Genomic DNA, 7,315 nt, shown 5'->3' on the forward strand with positions numbered 1-7,315 from the left:
TCAATTATGGACCCTTGGATTAACTGCAAATAACAGTCAGCTCATACACCAAGAATATCCTAACATAGATCCACAGTTGCCTGCTACAGCAAAAGCCATGGTTCACATACAGCTTCACATGCTGCAAAGGGATCACATTTTACAGAGGTATCAGCCTGGTGAAGGCTACAGAAACATACCCACAGCATTGCATATGCCATGGAATACAGTGAAGATAGTCATCAAAATGTGTTCAAGATATGGTGCAACGTGGACATCCCTACATGTATGTGGATAATACAATACCAAAAATGTCCAGGGAAGCTGCCAGGAGCCATACAGCAACACTGAAGGACTTTCGGACATCTCTGGCAAGTACCAGGTGTGTACTACATGTGACAACAATCTTCTGTGGTGTCTACATGTCTTGCCTATTGGGTGTTTGGAAGATGGCAGCTGTTCCTTACAACAAACAACATCCAGTCCTGGGTAATGTCTGCACAAAAATACATCAGCTTTTCAAAAAACATGTGTGTAAATGTGCTAAGGTGTTATGAGACCAAGGTTAAACTCTCTTTGTCCACAAATTGGTCATGTTAGTTTGGCCCAATAACAGCACTGCACAACAGCAGAACAACACTACCCACACAGTGAAGCAGGGTGGATGGCAGTGTCCTGCTTTGGGTTTGCTGTTCATAAGTTTGAACTGGGGCTGTAACTGATTTGGAGTATATTATGACTGGTTTCAAAGACTGGTCCCTTGTGGCTATGATTCTTCTGGTGTCTGCCACATAGCTGTGGATGGGGAGGAATTCCAACATTGCAAACAATGGCCCACACCTTACATCCAACTGAACAAAACAATGACCTCACAAAAACACAATCAACAGTCTGCGGTGGCCAATCCTGAGTCCACACCCGAATACAATACACAATCTGTGTGGTGACCTGATGATTGCTGTGCACAGGGGATGGCCTTACAATCTGACAGATTTGGAGGTGTTTTGCAAGGGAAAGTGTGCAAACATTGCCATGTCAAGATGTGCCATGCTGATACACAGCTTCCCAAGATTACTGAATGCTGTGATGAGATCAACAGGTGCTTTATCAAAGTATCAGTTTACAGGTGAGCATCCCCATGCAACCCGGCTATTTACTCATATCATTTATGACATCTTACCCCTACCTGATGTGTATGTTCTTCAATTAGAGTGTGCAGGTTGTATGTCATACAAAATGGTGGAAATGTTATTGCAATATCCCTTGTGTCTCATGTGATCATTCACAAAATCCTTGCATGTTAAAAAGGGTTTGTACACTTAGTATATCCACTGTAAGCTTGGGAAGTTGTTTGAGTAACCACTCTTGTTTTCACATACATGTACTGCAGGTTATGACATCTGCAAATCACAGTATGACATTAAGCAGGTTCACCAATTCACTGGTCAAAGCAGTAATGTATCAGACAAACATAGGCAGTATGAGCAGCAGACAGGAAATATGACCCACATATCTAGATATTCCTGGAAACCCTGTACAGTTGGTAAGTATGTTCTATAGGTTTAGTCACAGTGCTATACATGCGAACAGTAGTAATGTTTACATGGGTGCAGTGTGTTCTAGGTGAAGGCTCACCACCAAGTAAAACTACTCACATATCCCAGTCATGTAAATTTGTAGTAACAGTAAGTTGAAATGTATGCACTGCATGGTGTTGAGGGTCTGTCCAGAGTGTGTCTGTTTTGGTCTGAGTGTGTCATGACTGTCATCTTTTGCCTAATGTGAGGTCTGTGGAATGCCTCTGGGACACCTTACATGTGTGTGTGACTGTGTGTGTGAGTGTGTGAGTGAGTATGTGAGTGATTGTGTGAGTGAGTGTGTGAATGAGTGTGTGTGTAAGTGAGTGTGTGAGTTCGTGTGTGTACCAGCAAACCTTATAGTGCCGATAGTAATGTACATATGTTGTCCTTTCCTCACAGGTGGACATGGTGGTCGTAGTCTCTCCTGCTTTGTAAGTGGTATTAATTTGGTGACTCTGACCATGATGATACCCGTAGTGAGGCACAGGTGAGGTTGCCAGGGGCTGCTGCTGTGTCATCGGTTGGCATCCCACCTTTGTCAACCCCATCCCCACACACAGTCACAGTGCCTGCACATTGCCCATCACCAGTGGCCGCAGTTGACATCTGGGTGTTGGCACAGACCATGCAAGTGTGGTGACTATGGCAAGTGAGGGCCCAGGCACTAGCCATAGCCAGAGTGCTGATGAGGTCCCACACAGGCAGGTGGGCAGGGGTACTTGGAGGAGAATGGCTGTCCATCCAGCCCATGTTGAAAGTGCTACTGCTGCAGTAACCAGGTGCATGTTTTGGGCCGTAATGGGTGCACAGGCACATAATGAACGTAACACCAGACAAGTGCACAGGCTGGTGGAAGAACATCTCCCTGGTGTCCGTGGTGATTTGCATGAACTTATTGCAGTAATGTGTGAGGGCAATGAGATCTCAGATAGACAGTGTGGTAAGGTCGTGGCACTCCTCCACCATGGAGTATCTGTGCTTGAATGTTTGGTGGAGGGGAGGCAGCAGCCACGTGGATGAAGCTGCACCATGATCAGCTGGGGGTCCACATGGCCGTGCACCATCACGCTCCCATGGGGCAGTAATACCAGCGCTGCTATGGGTGGTGTGCTGTCCACACCAAGATGTGGTAGGCCATGGGCACATGGTCCTGGCCGGTCCCAACAGGGACGTGGATCCAGCAGACATCAGCCACCATCAGGGAGCAGTACTGTCTCTGGTCTTTTCCCTGGTGGTGCCAGTGATACCCATGGCAGGTCCAGTTCCCTTGTCCATGGCCAGAGATGGTGAACTGTACACTTTGCCATGTATGGCCCACAGCTGTCCAAAAAACATCAGTGTAGGGCAGCCACATGGTGTGACTGTGTGCATGCAGACACACACATCAAATTCAGAAAAAGGTCACCTCCACACACATGCACCACACCTGCATAGGCCATGATATTTCCACACAACAAACACATACCCATGATGTCAACTGAATGGCACAGCCTAGGCCTCTGACAAAACCACACAATGCCATGTGCATATGATGAAACCTGTGCCAGATCCCTGCCATCCAAACCATCAATGCAGGGACATGCAAATATGGGTCTGATGCACAGGGTGAACTTACTAAATTGTAGCTATGTACGGTACTGTCATCTGGCATTTGTAAGGAGTACACATTAGAGTGTGTCTACAGTTTCAGCAAGGATGCATTAATGCTACTAATAATACTGAGTGAATATGTTCTCACATGCTGTATCCTGTTTGTGTTCTAGGCATCTGTGTGTCACCAGGGTGTGGCTCTGCAGCAAGGCCAAGAGGTATGGCAGAGTGGTAACACATCAACCATGTCATAGGCAAAGTACAGCTGTATCTGCACTGATTTCCCACATCCGTATAACAGTGATTGCATATGCCTCACAGCTTATAGGACTGAGGGTTGTATGTAGGTAAATGGTGATTGACATAATCTGTTGTATAGTAGAGAATGGTAAGTGCAGTGGGTTGGACACACCTCCATTTGCTAGTAACCACACCCCCAGGGTATATTCATCAACCAAACATACTGAGATTACTATTCACACACACACACACACACACACACACACACACACACACACACACACACACACACACACACACACACACACACATGCACAGGATCCCCATCAAGTTGTGGCACCACAGTATTATGCAGTTGTGGAAACTGGGATGGAGCTACTAGTGTGAGGAGTGCAACAAGGTACCTGTATGGTGAAGAACATCACATGTCCTTGTGAGGAATGGTAATGGTGGGTGTAAAGGGCCACTGTACACATTGAGTGGGTTACCGAGGGGAGGGTACAGGGTGACCATGGCCTTTTACTTTCTGGATAATGCACACTTAGTCAGGAGATGTAACACATCAAAGAACTTTCTGATGTCAGTGACGCTGTTGTGGTCAACAGACAGCTCACTGTCAACCTGTGTTCCCCATTCTGTTATAACAATGTCACTGTTAAGTGGACTACCAGCAATATATTACTTCATGTGAGCCATGGTGTTTCCAAAGGTAATGGTGGCACATCTCCTGGCATTGAGCTCCAATGTCCAGGGTTCTGACAACAGTCATAGGTCTCAGAGAGGCCTTTGTGTATTTGTGCATGATGTCAGCATCACATGGGGGGGTAATGATAGCACCCATCTTTCAATTGTATGCAAACATTGTCAGCCTGGGTGCCTTTGTGTTGGCCTGCACCTCAGAAGTGTAGATCCCAATCATGAGAGGACACAGGTCCACACACTGTGGGACTCCACTCATGTCTGGTCATCAGTTTGACATGGAGTCCACTGCATTCACACCATGGTATCTATCTGTGAGGGAGATTGTGAGACAACTAGTGATATAGGGGTTGATGCCTAGTCGAGTGTGTTTGTGTATGATTCTTGAGGGGAGAGTGGTCTCTGAGTATTAGAAAGGCTGGCTATCTTGTTACCTATTCCATACTATCACATAGTCATTGCACATAACACTTTTGGGGCTGTAGATTGCCTACATCTACCTCTACAGTGGTTGACAACTGTTGGCCTTGCAATGTGGATGTTGGGACATATACTAATTCATCAATATAATAATTTAGCAAAACCCACCCCCCATGGATCCTGTTATTACACAATCACACCAACACCCATTTGCCAGTACTGAGATTAGAGCCCCTACTGCTCTATGCATTGTTACTACGGTGTTACACGTTTATTGCACATGCCACAGAGCTTATAGGGTGGATGCTGTCCCAAGGTACTTTTAAGGTGTGAAACATTACCAGCCCTTGTAAATTATGGCAATGCGTGATGTAGTGGGTGAGAGATTTCATAAAACACTTTTCCCCACACACACACACAGACACATTTACATATGCCAGGATTGAGGTTAGAAACTTTATTGAACTAGGGTTTTGTACTTTTATGCTACACAGTTACCACACATGCCAATGAGCTTACAGGGCTCAGGGTTGTTGAAAGGTACTTCTAAGGTGAATGATATCTACAGGACTGCTAAAGTATGGCACAGTGAAGAGTACTGGGTGTAAATGAGCCCAAAATCTTTAAGCTACAAACACATACATAGACATCTATTCTGACAAACACACTTACCAGTACTGATATTAAAACCCCTACCTATCTATGTACTGCTACAACATTTGTATGCATTTATTGCACACACCACAGAGCTTATAGGGTGGATGTTGTCCAAAGGTACTTCTAAGGTGTGGAACATCACCAGCCCTTGTAAATTATGGCAATGAGTGATAGGTTCATAGGTTCATAGGTTCATACTAGGCTATCTGCCCAAGGGCATTTATAAGCCCCTCCAGAGTTTTTTGTGGCTTTAAGCCTTTACCTTTAGAAAACTATGCCTATTTATTTTTGCTGTGCCTCTCTCAGCAGTGACACTGAGGTAATCCCCTGGGTATATCTGCGATCTCCACATCCATTGATTCAGATTTCTCTTGAACGGACGCCTTAGTGCTCTGCCTCTGCTCCACCAGGTTTTTTGTCACAGGAGCCAGGGTCTGAATCTGCAAGATCCTGTCCCCCCCATAATGTCCTCAACTATGTAAGTCTGTTTCAAGGTAGATGTAATGGATAAAAGATTTCATAAAATGCTTTATCCTACACACACTTTTACATTTGCCAGAACTGAGGTTAGAACCTCTATCTAACAAGGGTTTTGCACTTTTATGTTACACAGTTACCACATGAACTACTGAGCTTACATGGCTCAGGGTTGCCAAAGGTACTTCTAAGGTGAATGATATCTGCAGGACTGCTAAAGTAAGGCACTGTGAAGTGTACTGGATGTAAATGGTGCCAAAATTCTTAAGCTGCAAACACATATATATAGACATCTATACACACAAACACACTTGCCACTGCTGAGATTAGAACCTCTAACTATCTATGTATTGTCACTATAGTGTTATGCATTTATTGCATGTGCCATGGAGCTTATAAAGTGGATGTTGTCCCAAGGTACTTCTAAGGTGTGGAACATCACCAGCCCTTGTAATTTATGACAATGAGTGATGTAGGGGGTGAGCGATTTCATAAAATACTTTACTCTACATGCACACACTTTTATATTAGCCAGAACTGAGGACCTCTATTTAACTAGGGATTTGTACATTTATGTTACGCAGTTACCACATGCACCACTGAGCTTACATGGCTCAGGGTTGCCAAAAGGTACTACTAAGGTGAATAATATCTGCAGGACTGCTAAAGTGAGGCACTGAGAAGTGTACTGGGTGTAAATGGAACACACATATACACACACGTTATATTTACCAAGACTGAGATTAGAATTCCTACCTAACTAGTTATTTATACTATAGTGTTACACAGTTATTACACATACCACACACACACACACACACACACACACACACACACACACACACACACACACACACACACACACTTACATTTACCAGGCCTGAGATTAGAACTCCTACTTAATTAGTTATTTATACTACAGTGTTATACAGTTATCACACTTGTCAGAGAGCTTATAAGGCTCAGGACTGCCGCCAGGTACTTCTAAGGTGAATGACATCTACAGGGCTGCTAAAGTAGGGCAATGAGAAATGTACTGAGTGTGAATGGGACCAAAATCTTTAAGCTACACACACACACACACACACACACACACACACACACACACACACACACACACACACACACTACTTGTTTCAGTTTGTATTCAGCCATCACTCTGGGTGATAGCCGGATGGTGCTTATAGCTAGGTGACATGTTACTGCATTTCTCTGGGACAGTGGGAGGGGGAACACCTGCCCACAATATACATTTGCACAGACTGTGCTGCTATCTGCTTAACATTTTGGTCCCATTTAGCATAGTGGTGTGCCCTATCTTTGAGAATACAGGATAACGGCATAGACCAGAGGTCAGACTGTTGTTGCATACACATGTTTAGTTTGAGGGCTTCTTAACTTTCAGAGCCATACTGCCACTGGCAGACCTGCTGCAATATCACTGTGTAAAAGTCTGTAGGTGGACATTTCATGGCTTTCGGCATTTGAGGCCGTTTGCCAGATATTTCTGTCTGGCTTTCAACAGCTGACCTGCTGGGTGAGGCTGGGGGTGAGTATTGGGACCCCACTTTGACATCCATGCATGTGACCTATTACCCCCCCCCCAGTTATTTGGCTCATCACATGTACTGCAGTGGACCTTTTGTTAACTACAGTGGTACTGCATAGTGTGG

This window comes from Protopterus annectens, chromosome 12.part0, assembly GCF_019279795.1.
Source record: "Protopterus annectens isolate FY-2018-M chromosome 12.part0, PAN1.0, whole genome shotgun sequence".
NCBI lineage: Eukaryota > Metazoa > Chordata > Ceratodontiformes > Protopteridae > Protopterus > Protopterus annectens.